Source organism: Grampus griseus, assembly GCF_964374135.1.
Source record: "Grampus griseus genome assembly, chromosome: 6".
NCBI lineage: Eukaryota > Metazoa > Chordata > Mammalia > Artiodactyla > Delphinidae > Grampus > Grampus griseus.
Genome location: NC_139000.1, coordinates 100,887,383 through 100,902,314, shown reverse-complemented (window position 1 = coordinate 100,902,314; position 14,932 = coordinate 100,887,383).

Here is a 14,932-nt window from a genome sequence, read left to right as displayed (position 1 = left end):
TATTTACTGTACTTAGTTTAAAAACAGGAGGCTAGAAAAAAAAAGTCAAACAATAGTCAAGAGGTTGAATAAATTGTGATATTTCTACAAAGGGATATTCTATAAGGCATAGCCATAAGACAAAATTATTTTTTTAAATATGTATTAACATAAAAAGAAAGCACAATATAATTCTAAGAATCAACACTTTTACTCATGTGAAATGTCCAAAAGTTATGTTTATAAGAATGCAGGTGATTTTCAAAATGATTTTTGATTTTATCATTTTTCCAAAGTAAATATTGTGTTATTTAAGTAATAATTCTTATGTAGCAAGTATCAAATAACAACACACCCAAGGCAAACTTTGTCCTTTAAAAAATATAGAAGAGGATGGACCTGGAGGGAAAGAATCAGAATTGTTGAGAGTACCAGAAGGCTTTTCTTGGGCGATGGGAAAGATTTCCATCCCCATTCCAGATTCCCCTTTCCCTTCCCTTCTCCCTCTTCCTGCCAGGTAAGTAGTGAGATTAGCCTCTGAGTCACAATTCTTATGGCTTTATTTCCTGTTTGGGACTCAGACCAGAAGACTTGAGCACAGTCTGATTCACTCACTGTTTTAAATAAATATTACCCAAGGCTTTTCCAAGTCCCTCAGGCAATTTCCCTTCACCCTTTCAGAATGTCTGTGCTTGATCGTCCTATTGATGCCTCCTAGACTGCCTAATTAAAAACACTCCACACTTGGTCAAGAAGACTTTGAGCTCTCTTAAGACTCTCCATATTCAAACATGGCTCAGTACATCACAGTTGTGAGGGTCCTTTGGCTTTAGTTGGGGTTCTATGGAAAGCAGGGGAGGAAGCTGAAGGGTGCTTCTGGGATAGATGACTGGACTTCCCCAGGAGAGGCATCTGTACCACGCTGACAAGTATTTTCCACTGGTACCCACAACTGGCTCTGCTAAAACAGCAGTATGAGTATGTGAATAGTTATAAAGCAAATAAGCAAAAGCCAATAATGATTACATCCCAGGATATTGCCATGGTCTGCTCCTCTTATTTTTCTTGATGCTTTCTTCACTTTTTCAAGCTTCTTCACAGGCCTTTCTTCCTTTGAAATGTTATTCTCAAGGATCATTTCTATCTTTTAAACCATCTGCTTTCATATCCCATCCACTTCTTGTTCTAACTTCTACAAACAGGTGGATGAATTCTAAACTTAGGTCTCTTTCTGGATGCTTCAGTGTTCTGGCTAGATCCTTCTCGTATCCCGTTTTCTTGTTCCATGTGCCCACCCTCAGGTTCTGCATGTTTTGTTTCTGAAGGCTTGCCTCTGCATCTGCATCCCTCTTCTGAAGGCAATTCTTGGGCTACTGGAGCCACTTTGCCTGAACATGTGAAGAACTTAAGTACCTGGAATTTTGTCCTGTGGGGCAGACCATAGTTTATGATGGATGCAACAGTATAAAAGCCCAGCTCCCTTGTACTGAGCAAGTCAAGTATGAGGTGTGGTTTATTCTCCAGAGTTCCTTTTGAGATCAGAGGAGGCTCGGACTTCACCTGAGACTGCACCCTTGATTGACTTCTCTTCCTCATTCAGCCTCCACTACTGCTGGAAGCACTTTAATAAATTACTTGCCCATGAATTTTTCTCCCAGAATCTCCTGAGGAAACTGACCTAAGATGCTGCTGGACTTGTAATTTATTTATAAAACTGTCTATTAAACATGGTCACCTGGATTATCCCCATGCACCTTAAACTCAATTTGTTGATAACTGATTTTATCCTTTTCCTCCTAATCCTGCCCCCCCTTCCATATTCCCTAATGTATAAATGCACCAGTTATCTGAGACAGAAGCATTGGAGTTATTCTAGGTATTTCTCTCACCATCAACCCCCACTTTCACAATTTCTACCTATTTTAATTCATTAGCATTTCTTGAATATGTCCTCTTGTTTCCATTGCCACTGCCTTTATATGTTTCTAGCCTCCATTTAAAAAAAAAATTCTCAACCCTCACTTACCACTTAATCTTACCAAGGCAGGGCCCCAGAGACAATCAATTACCCTTTTACCAGAACCCTCAATTCCTTTTTATTCCTTTCCTTCTGCCACATCCACAAACTTACTACTTTAAATCAGTTCCAGAATGCTTTATCTCCTCTTTTGTAGAGATGAAAACTGCTAGAAAATTATCAGTCAACAGTCTTTAGTGTTCTTATACTTAAAAATAGAACACCACAACATTTTAAAATTATTTTCTTGTATAATTAAACTTACTAATTCATCATTCGTCTTATGTAGCTCTATTAAATTTATTTCTATATAGTATTTTAAGGGTCTTTTAAAATTGCAATTGGGAAATAAACATTTCTTTCATTATATTTTTAGATTTTACCTTTGCCTTCTGGGCTACAATAAGCAGTTAAATTTTATGTTTCTCTAGTATCCAGTTACCTTAATAAACTTTTATTAGTTGTGATAACTTTTAGTTATCAAGAGTGCTTGAAAAGAATGTGTAATGGATTTAGTTTTCTATATTCTCTATTGAACCATATGAAACTAACTGCCAGTATTAAGTCAAGAATGTTTGAATAGGGCTTCCCTGGTCGCTCAGTGGTTAAGAATCCGCCTGCCAATGCAGGGGACACAGGTTTGAGCCCTGGTCCGGGAAGATCCCACATGCCGTGGAGCAACTAAGCCCATGTGATACAACTACTGAGCGTGCACTTTAGAGCCCGAGAGCTGCAACTACCGAAGCCCGCACTACTAGAGCCTGTGCTCTGCAACAAGAGAAGCTACCGCAATGAGAAGCCTGCTCACCGCAACGAAGTGTAGCCCCTGCTCACCGCAACTACAGAAAGCCCGTGGGCAGCAACCAACACCCAACGCAGCCAAAAATAAATAAATTAAATAAATTAATTTTAAAAAAAGAATCTTTGAATAGAGGTAATTTCATAAGTTATGTATATATCTATATGTATCCACATATATCCATATCTATGTATCATGGTTTATCTATCCATCTATCTATCTATCTATCATGTTTTCATTGTCTGGTTTAACTTTTATATATGGTTAACCAAGATATTTTCTTCTTAATCAATTAATCACCTAGTGACATACTCTAAATTCTGTTACTACAATGATGTATTTATATTTTTCTTCTTGTAATTCTATCAAGTTTTGCCTTATACGGTGTGAAGCTTTATACAGATTGAAGCATACACATTTGTATCCTCTTCGTAAGTTTTTCTTTCTATGGTTATGCAGCAACCATTTTATCTCTATGTTTCTGCCTTAAAATATTTTTTCTGATAGTACTGTAACTTCACTAGCTTTTATTTGGTGATCTGTCTATTGTAACTTTTATCTTTCTACTTTCAACCTCTCAGTGCACTTTTGTTTTAGATATGTTTTTATGTAACTGAAACTCTTTATTTTTTTCCTTTTTAAATTTTTAAAAAATTTATTTATTTTATTATTTTTCGCTGCTTTGGGTCTTGGTTGCTGCCTGCGGGCTTTCTGTAGTTGCGGTGAGCAAGGGCTACACTTCGTTGCGGTGCACGGGCTTCTCATTGCGATGGCTTCTCTTGTTGCAGAGCACAGGCTCTCTTCGTGTGGGCTTCAGTAGTTGTGGCTCATGGGCTCAGTAGTTGTGGCTCGTGGGCTCTAGAGCGCAGGCTCAATAGTTGTGGCAAATGGACTTAGTTGCTCTGTGGCATGTGGGATTTTCCTGGACCAGGGCTCAAACCCGTGTCCCCTGCATTGGCAGGCGGATTCTTAACCACTGAACTACCAGGGTAGTCCCCTTTTTTCCTTTTTGTTAAATTGCATATGTTTTTAGCTGATAAGCTTCGTCTTATTGCTGATACATTTGAAGTTATGTTTACTATCTTTTTCTGTGTTTCTGTTTACCATGTTGCTGCTACAGATTTGTTTTATTTTTTCTTTTATTCACTAAGTTTGACATTTATACATTATATTTCTGTTGTTGGTTGATTACCTCAAATTTGTAGCACATGTATTTCCTCAACAATGTATAAAGTAAATCATAATTTTCACTCTTCTCCCAAAATATTCAAGAGCCTTAGAACGCTTAAATTTCAATTATCCTCCTTTCAACTTACATCATATCATTGGCCAATATGTTAGTTGCACCTGTATATGCCCTCCATTAAATTAGTCTTCATTATTGTTATTTTATACCATTAATGTTGGTTCATACTTTCCCTCATGTGTACCAGTTTATTTATTTACCATTCTGTCTTGCATATCCTATCTTCCTTAGGTTTTTATTGTTTTTCTTCAGGAAGTACATTCTTTGAGACTCCTTCAGTATGAGTATGTTAATGGTAAACATGTTCTTTGTAGAAAAGAACTTTTTCTTTTCATCTACTTTTCATCTCCAGTTATTTACAGAATCTCTTTTTCCTTTGGTGTCTTGAGGTTCCCTGTGATGTGTTTGGCTCAATCTAATCTATTTATACTTCACTAGATTCCTTAGGCTTCCTGAATCTGAGCTTCTAAGCCATTATGTCCTCTTTCATTTCTGAGAAAATTCCACCCATTCCTTCTTTAATACTGCATTCTCTTTATTCTGTCCTTCCAGTACTCCAGTTGGCAGCACTACTTGAACACTTGGGAAAGGGAGGTTCTTGGATTCCGTATTTTAAAATGTCCTGCATATGACAACACACACAGAGTATTTTAAAACTATTGTCACTTGGAAGTCAGCACTGTGTTAGTACACTGCAACCTAAAACTAAATATCTGGTCTTACAAGTAACATCATTCAGATGCCTAGAAATGTTCTCTTGAATTCTTGGGGAAAAAACAATTACTGTGAAATGCCATGAATATTTGAGGGTTGTGTGACAGCCATGGTCAAGGATGACAATGCTTCATAGTGAAGAGGATCTGAGCAATAGAAGAGTTAGTAAGAGAAAAGACTACATAACTTGCCAAATCCTTCTTTTTCCAAGAGAATGAGTGTAAAACATTCTTCCATAACATAATGCATTTCCATGTGGTGCCTTGAATCCATTCTCTTGCTTCTCTCTTAATTTTTAAAATTTTACTCCAATTTATGGAATTATTAGTTCTGCCAGTTTTATTGTGGAGTCCTTAGGCTTGTATACAACCTGTTATATACGTTACCTGCAAACAGGATAATTTTACTTTTTCTTTTCTGATTTAAATGCCTTTTATTTATTTATCTTGCCTAGTTGCTCTTAGGACTTCTAATACTATATTATTAGAAGTGATGAGAGTGGGCATCCTTGTGTTGTTCCTATCTTAAATGAAAAGCTTTCAGCTTTTAACTGTTGTGTATAATGTATTTTGTTGAGAATTTCTGCATCTACTTTCATTAGGGATATTGGTCTATAGGTTTTCTTCTTATGCAGTGTCTTTGTCTGGCTTTGGTATCAAGATAATGCTTGGCCTCATAAAATGAGGTTGGAAGTGTCCCCTACTTTTCAATTCTTCGGAAGAGTTTGAGAAGGATTGGTGGTAATTCTTTTTTAAATGATTGGTAAGATTTACCAGTGAAGCCATCTGATCCTGGGCCTTTCTTTGTTGGGAGGATGTTGATTACTGACTCAATCTCCTTATTCACTTTTGTCTGTTTAGATTTTTCATTTCTTCATGACAGTCTTGATAGGTTGTATGTTTCTAGGAATTTATCCATTTCTTCTAGCTTATTAAATTTGTTGATGTATAATTTTTCATATGTTGCATTTTAGCCTCTTATTTTATACTTTATTTCTATGACATTAGTTATAATGTCTCTTATTTCATTTATAATTTTATTTACTTGAGTGTTCTCTTTTTCTTCATCTAGCTAAATGTCAATTTTGTTTTGTTTTTTTTAAAGGTCTTAGTTGTGTTGATTTTTTCCTATTTTTTCTGATCTCTATTTTGTTGTTATCTGCTCTACTGTGTTATTTCCTTCCTTCTGCTAACTTTGGGCTTAGTTTGTTTTTCTTATTTGAGGTGTAAAATTGGGTTGTTTATTTGAGAGCTCTCTTTTTCTTAATGTAGCATTTATCACTAGAAACTTCCCTCTTAGAACTGCTTTTGCTGCATCTCATAAGTTTTGGTATGTTGTGCTTTCATTTTCATTTGTCTTAAGATATTTTTAAAATTTCTCCTTTAATTACTTCTTTGACCTATTGATTGCTTAGGGGTGTGTTGTTTAATTTCCACATACTTGTGAATTTCCCAATTTTCCTTCTGTTTTTGATTTCTAACTTCATACCAATATGGTTGGGAAAGACAGTTGGTATGATTTCAGTTTTCCTTAATTTTTTAAGACTTGTTTTATGGCCTAATATATGATTTCTCCTGGAGGACATTCTTTGTGCACTTGAGATGTCTGTGTATTCTACTGCTGTAGGATGAAATGATCTGTACATGTCTGTTAGGTCCATTTGGTCTATAGTATTGGTCAAATTCCCTTTTCTTATTGATTTACTGTTGGCATGTTCTATTCATTGTTAAAATGAGGTTTTGAATTTTCCTATTATTATTTTGTGGTTGTCTATTTTTCCCCCAGTACTATCAATATTCATTTTATATATTTAGGAGCTCTCATATTGAGTGCATATGTATTTATATGTAATTGTTATATCTTCCTGATGAATTGATCCTTTATCATTATATGATGCCTTTCTATGTCTCTTGTGACCGTTTTAGGCTTAAAGTCTATTCTGTCTAAATATAACTACCCTTGCCCTCTTTTGGGTATCTTTTTCTGTGGTTTCACTTTCAGCCCATGTGTATCCTTAAGTCTAAGCAAGTCTCTGGTAGACAGCATATACTTGAATCTTGAGTTTTAGTCAATTCAGCCACTCTATGCCTTTTCATTGGGGAGTTTAATTTACATTTAAAGTAACTATTGATAGGGAAAGGCTTACTACTGTCATTTTGATCATTGTTTTCTGTCCATCTTCTTGTTCTTTTGTTTCTGCTTTCCTTTCTTGCTATCTGTGTGTTTTGTTGACTTTTTAAGAGTAATATTCTTTGAATATCTTTTTCTTTTTGTTTTGTGTATCTTCTACAGGTATTTTGCTTGTGGTTAACATGATGCTTACATAAAACAGCTTATAGTTACGCAGTCTTTTTAAAGCTGATAACAAAGTGACTTCAATCACATACAAACAGTCTACACTTTTACTTCTCTCACATCCATCTTCTGGATGTCACAATTTATGTATTTTATATTGGATATTCATTAACAAACTTTTGTAATAGTAGTTATACTTAATACTTTTGTCTTTTAACTTTTTTCTGTTCTTTTTCAAATTCTTTTAACTTTTATACTAAAATTCAATTGTTTTACACAACAACATTACAATACCATAGTATTCTGTATTTGTCTGTAGAGTTAACAGTGAGTTTTATTCTTTCATATGCTTTTGTGTTTCTGCTTAATGTTCTTTTGTTTCAACTTGAAGAACTCCCTTTAGCATGTCTCCCTTTGCCATTTCTTATATGGCAGGTCTAGTGAAGATTTAACTCCCTTATCTTTTGTCTTGAAAAGTATTTCTCCTTCATTTTTTGATGGACAGTTTTGCAGGATACAGTATTCTTGGCTGGCAATTTTTTTTCTCTCTCCACTTTGAATATAGCATCTCACTCTCTCCTGCAGGGTTTCTGCTGAGCAATCGGCTGATAGTCATGGGGGCTCCCATATATGTGATGAGTTGCTTCTCCCTTGCTGCTTTCAGCATTTTCTCTTTGTCTATGACTTTTAACAATCTGATTATAATGTGTCTTGGTGTAGATTTCTTTAGCTTCATCCTCTTTGGAAGGTTTAGGCTTTATGAATGTGAATGTCTACTTCTCTCCTGAGATTTGGGACGTTTTCAGCTGAAATGCATATTGGCTCACTTAATGGTATTCCTTAAGTTCTTTAGGCTCTCTACACTTTTTTTTTTTTAATTCTTGTTTTCTGTTCTCCTCCTCTGACTGTATAATTTGGAATTACCTGTCCTGAGTTTATCGATCCTTTCTCCTACTTGATCAAGTCTTCTATTTAAATTCTCTGTTATATTTTTAAGCTCAGTTTTTGTATTCTTCAGCTCCAAAGTTTCTGTTTGGTTCTTTTTATGGTTTCTCTTTATTTATATTCTCATTTTGTCCATGTATTGTTTTCTTGATTTAATGTAGTTTTTTTATGTTTTGTAGCTTACTGAGCTTCTTTAAAATGACTATTTTGAAATTCTTTTTCAGGCAATTCATAGATCTCTGTTACTTTAGTGTTGCTTACTGGAGACTTATTTTATTATTTTGCTTGTGGAAATTTCCCTGATTTTTCATACTTCTTGTAGCTTTGCATTCATGTTGGCACATTTGAAGAAGGAGTCATCCTTTCAGTCTTTGTGGACTGACTTTGACAGGGAGAGATCTTCACTAATCAGCCTGGCTTGAAATTCTGGGACCCTCGAAAACCTTCTCTATGAATATGCATAGTTCATTCCTCATCCTTCTTCCTGGAAGAGATGCTTCAGGGGTATGCACATTCTCCTAATCTTGAAGAGCCATGCAGGTCACCATAAATTACCCACTCCTTTTCATTAGGTTGATGCAGTGAATGGCCTGGATGTTGGGTGCAAGTTCCACTTCTCTCCTTCCTTCCTAAAGGGAAAGCTTCATGGCCTATACACCTTTTCCCAACCTTGTAGATCATGCTGGCTGCTGAGAGCCAACTGCCCATTTTTGTTCTTATCTACCCCTAGACTTTCACACTTTACTTATTCCCTCAACACTTCACTCTGGGTTAAGTGGGACCGAAGTAGATCTCCTGGGCAATGCCTCAAAAGACTAGAGACACTGAATGCATGTTTTACTCTCTCCTTCTCCCAAGGAAGACATCTCAGTCCAAGGTGATGTCTCTCAGTGCTGACCTGAGACAGCTTGGGGGAGGGTCTAACATGGAAAAAGTGAAACTGCTCTTCTTACCCATTTCAATGAGTTTACTCTTGGATTTGTGCTCATCTGGGACGTTGCAGCCTCTTAACTGGATCCTGGAAATTGCATAAAGTTATTTTGATCCATACATTGATGTTAAATCAGTGTTTCTGTGACAGAACAAGGGCTGGGACTTCCTAAGATCTTGCTAATAACCCCGAGTCACTTTTATATCTAGAAGTTCTATTTGATTTCATTTAACTCTGTTATTGAGTATTTTTATATCATTTTTTTTGTTTGTTTTGGATCCTTTTTATGTGTATAATAGGGTTTTTTTAATTTTTTTTTTTGCGGTACGTGGGCCTCTCACTGTTGTGGCCTCTCCTGTTGTGGAGCACAGGCTCCGGACGCTCCGCGGCATGTGGGATCTTCCTGGACCAGGGCACGAACCCATGTCCCCTGCATCAGCAGGCAGACTCTCAACCACTGCGCCACCAGGGAAGCCCTGTGTATAATAGTTTTAAACAGTTTTACTTAGTAGCTCAATGATGTACTCTTCTTTCTAATCACCCCCTGCCTTTCACCAAAGACACTGTTGTACAGGTGTATTTGGTTTGAGTGTGGCTATGCCAAGAAGCAGTGGACACGATGGCTCTGAAATGGGGAATGTACCTACATTAGTGTGTGTGTGTGTGTGTGTGTGTGTGTGTGTGTGTGTGTGTATTTTTAGGTGGTCATTGAGATGGTAGAGCACATACATAAGATTAAACATCTGTAATTTAAAAGTGCATAAGAATTAATTGTTCTAGGGTGTGGCAAAGTATTATCAGAGTCTCAGAGGATTCGCACCTCTAAAAATGAAGAATATTCTCATCTGAAATGAACTACTCTAATAAATGTTGATTATAATCACAATCATCACAATAATGTAACTGCTATTTTGAGCAGTACTTTTTTTAAAGTTTTTTTCCATTGTTGAGATGATTCAGCTGTTTTGGAAAACAAAACAAAGTACAAATGAGTGGGTGAGTATGCCATGAAAGCCATTCTTAAATGATTAAAGCCCTGGCTATCTCAGTTATTGTCAGCATTGTACCTGCCTCCTTCATAAATACTGTTTTTAACGGTCAGCCTACACAACATTAAAGGTCTCCCTGGCCTCTTTACTTGGTCTGAGGGTCCCAGAAAACTGCAGTAATTCTCAAATCAATATGTTCCCTTTTCACTATACTGTTATCACTTGTGATTACAGCTAGGGAAGGAGCTATTTAATTTAAAATCCTGGGCCTGAATTTTCTCCCTTTAGGTTATCTGCTCTCACTGAACGCTTGTTGAAAGCAGATCAGAGGAAAAAGGAAGAAGAGGGTCCCTACACTCATCGGAATGGCTAGTTTCCTACATTACAGACAGAATACATTTCTAAATCCTAGCCTCAGAAATCAACCATTTTAGGTAGGACACCTGATTATAAGAGACAGAAACACAATTTTAAAAAACCTAAGGAAAAAAAAATGTGGATGAGAGAGGTTTTGTTTGCTTTGCTTGAAGAGTACTGGGGGCTTATACTCAAACAAAGAGTTGAACAACCAACCTCAGAAAACAGAAACTAAGGCAGTTCTGGTCCTCAAGTAATGAAAACCAGGATCCAATGTTGTCAGGTTTCTCTCCCTCCTCCACTTCCTTTTTCATCTCTGGCCTTGCCTGTTAGTTTTCCTCTTTCTTATTATAAGCCAGTGTCTTCACACAGTGGGAGACTTTGACTCTAGAAGCAGTGGGTTCACAGCCTCACAGCTTCAGAACAGAGATAATAGAGTTCTTTCTTTACAGCTCCAGTGAGAACTATTCCTGGAAAGGAATCCAATTAGCCAGGCTCAGCTGGAGCCACATGCCCACCACTTAGATAAGTCATTATGACTACGGGCTAGGGAGGATTACTAGGATTGTCCCCAAGTTAAATTGTGTCCTCTTCTTTGACTACCACTGAACTTTGATGAAAGTTGCTGTCAAGGGGTATGGAGGTGTTCTCTGAGGGCCATGGGGTAAGAGGTAGAGAAGGGGGTACTATCTACAGCAGAAAAGGGAGGGATTTATCCAGAAAAAAACAAAACAAAACACATCAACCTCAGTAACCACCAGCATAACACTGATTTTATGGGATGTTATGTTCTCAGTTCCAACAGTTCTCCTGACAAATGAACTTTGTGAACTTACAAGATGGGGACCGCCTATATCTGAAAAATTACTCAAGGGCAAAAAAGAAAATAGTTATGGGAGAAAGTACATCATGTCATTTATCATCTGTTTTCCCCTTGAAGAACAGGTGTGGCTTTCCTTTGGGTTTTTGGTCTTTCCAATGAGGTCGCTTCCTTAGTTGATAGTCCAGAGCCCTTGAGCTTTAGGTCAAAGTCCAAAGTCAATCTGATTGCCAGCTTTAATAAGGGCATATGTAGCACAATCTCTCCTATCTTCTGAAGACTGAATGAGGAAATTCTTCACTTTTAATAGAGTATAAAACATATAGGTTATCTTGTTCAGGTCAGTGCTTATTACATATAATATCAAAGTTTAAATTAACACCATAAGATAGTATGTATGTATACTCTCTATATTTTACTCTATTCTAAAATACCTGCTCTAAAGTTCACATTAGAATACTCCCTATGATGAGATTTTTGTAGTAATTATCCTTATACTACACAGACATATTTTCTTTAGACGATTACTACATAGAAACTGTATGGTGTGCAGTGTATTCATTTTATATGAATGACAAAATATGAATGAATACATCTCAAAAGCCATTCTAGTCTAATTTGGCCATATAGCCCTGCCCTAGGGCATATGAGTAGCTCATCAGTTCTGAAGAAAGAACTGTAGTAACACAGTGTAGGAAAAGTTACTCAAAGATCTTTGGCAGAGAACTCTGGAAAGATTTTTAAAAAGTCATTTCATGGAATTACTTTACAAATGTTAAAAAAAAGAAAGAAAGAAAGAAAGAAACAGAACATGGGAAGTTTCCAAAATTGGAAAATACAAAATCCAACAATCAAAACTGAAATATAGTTCATAACACTACCAGATTCCCAACAAGTTCCTAAGGAAAAACTCACAGAAAAAGTTAACTTCTTGTTGTTTGTAAAATAAAAAGGCCCTCTTCTTCTATGTTTTTTTTTTTCTCTTTCCCTTCACTGTGGAAGAATGTAAGATTTCATAACAACAGATATGCAGTTTGCTTTTGATTGAGTCACTTTATGCAAATGTTTCACTATGCCAAAAAAGAGAATTGGGCAAGAAAATACTCTTCCTATCGCCGGCTGGCATTCCTCATTTACTCACTGGAGCATTTGAGGTGACAGCATGGTCCTCAGAAGTTGTCACGTTCTGTGATTTAGTCATAACCACTTACGTTCAGAGCCATTGAACTAAAGAGCTTTGCTTTGGGAACACTTTATGTACCCTGTGTGCAACAGGCCAGACTTCTTCAAGTAATCTTCAACTTTTACTGCAACTGATCTCAGATTTGTAGCATACAGGAAACAAGTAACAAACCTTGCCCTGTTTTCAATCTTTTTTAAAATGCTTCTGTGGGATATGAATATTTTATTATTTTCTCAGTTGATGGTGAGAAACCCACTAAGATTTGCATCTGCTCTGTTGCAAAGCATTTTGATTGTTTACTTTGTCCCTAAATTATTTCTTTTACTCAGATCCATTTAACTGTCCAACTCATCCCATTGGCATAGATGGAGTATTAAATGGAGTTAAAGATTAACAAGCTCATGTGACTATTGTTTCAATTCAAAGGGAAATTTGATCCCTGGGACAGAAAATGGACTTATTTCATAAACAGAGTTAGTGATAACTCTCGTGATTTAATTTTGAATAATTGTCTAATATCCATATACATCTCCCCAACTTTTAGCTAGACTTCTTGAAATTCACAATTTTAGAAATTATGTTAGGAGAAGCAATGGCAAGTACCCAAAGAATGAGTGTCTTGAAATTCAGTAGTTGTGTTTTTTAAGTGCAGAGAGGAAGTAATTGAGTGGAATTATTATACATTAAACAGCTCAATGTTAATTTTTCATGTTTTGATATTTTTTCCTTTTTTTATAACTAGCTGAGACTGGACAGTGAAAGGAATAAAGAGAAAATGAAATCAAATTAGAGATCAGAAAGTTTTAGTTCCAGCCCTGGCACAAAACCATATGTCATTTAGAACAAACTACTTCAACTCTCTGAGATTCAGTTCTCTACCTGGGTATTATTTAATGATAACTGCTGTAACAAACACCTGTAAAAAACTCATTTATTGTGTATTAATAAATCAGTAATTATTAATAAATAATAAATTATATTCTCTGATCTCAAAGTTGGATGAAGATTTTCTTTATCAGGTGACTCTTAAATGGCCCTTGGGGTAGCACTCTGACAAGATGTAATTTAGGGACCAGTCCCCTTGCATATTGTGCCTTTGTTATTTTGGAGTCCTTCATTTTTGGCTCCACAGGGAGAAAGCAAGAAAGACCTTGTAGGATCATCTGAGAGCCAGACCTGAAGATAGCTTCTATCATTCTGACTACATTCCATAGACAAAAACTCCATGACATCCACAGAGTGGATAACCTACATCAATTCTGAAAATTAATGAATAAAGTGAATTCCTTAGATATAAGGTAAGCTGAAACGTTGGACACACAGCATGATAGCATTATCTTTGCCACAAAATGTTAAATGAATGGGGTTAAATGAGTTTTATATTTCCCTCCAAGGGTATGTAATTTAATGGAAAAATTAAAGAGAAAATACAGAGTAAGATTCAAGGAAAGCAGAACTAAGTCCAAGTTTCAAAGAGCAGCATAAAAGACTAGACCGTGAAACCCTGGAGAGCAAGAACCCCATGTGATGTTTCTCATAATTTATAACACATTTGCATGCAACTTACAGACACCTATTAATGTTTGCTATTCATGATACTGGAAGCTTACAGACTTGAAGGTAAGATGAAACTGGTGAACAGAGCAAAATAGACTGGGTATTCTTGAGGACAAACTTTTTTACCTCAATATGTCTTTATTAGCCAGTCTTGGCATGGATAAAAAAATCACTGTGGAACCAAACAGTCAGCTCAGAAGAGAACATCCTCCTACATGGTCGTCCCCCTTTACATGAACATCTCTATTTCGGCTGAAGGACCTGGGTCACATTCCCAGTCATGGCAATGCAGTTGTGTATATCATAACAGTGAGGGACGCTTTCTAGGGAGAAGGACAGGCCTTCAAAGCTCCTCAAAATTTTTTATTTTAAAATTTTCTATTGGGTTTATTTGTTGGTGGTGGTTTTATTTTGTTTTTGTTTTTTTGTGTTTTTTTTGAGATAAAAAACAAACGCTCGTGGATCAAAGAGTCTTGTTTTTGTAGGGAGTTTTCCAGAATCCATAAACTATCCGTGAAGATAATTCTTCGAAAACACAATGATTTCAACAAAATAAAACAAAGCTCTTGGACTTTTGCCCTTCATTGTCAGAATCAAAGGCGTGTCTCAATTAGAAAACCCTTTGCTATAGCCTACGCTCATGGCTTGACCGTTGCTTGCTGATTTCTATCAGTTCTGATGCCAATCTGAGCCTGTTCTCTAAACTCTACAGGAACAGTGAAAACACTGTCTTAAAAACACACCCGCACTCTCACACCAATAGAGGAACAAATAAACTTCGGAGAAATTTATTAATAGTCAATATTTATTAAGTCCTTAATTTGTGCTGGACACTGTTCTACGATGTTTTGTATGTATTAACACAAGTAATCCTCTCTTTGAGAGAAAGTTACTATTATGAACCTCATTTTTACAGATGAAAAAACTAAGGAACAACAGTGTGAAATATTTTTCTCCAAGTAACGTACTTGGAAAAGAAGTAGAGCCAGAATTCAAACTCTCATCTTTCGACTTCAGAGTCAAGTTCTTAAGTGCACTGCCTATTGCCTGCAGTGACATGAAATACCACAACCCGTCATTTCCAACCAAAAAAAAAAAAA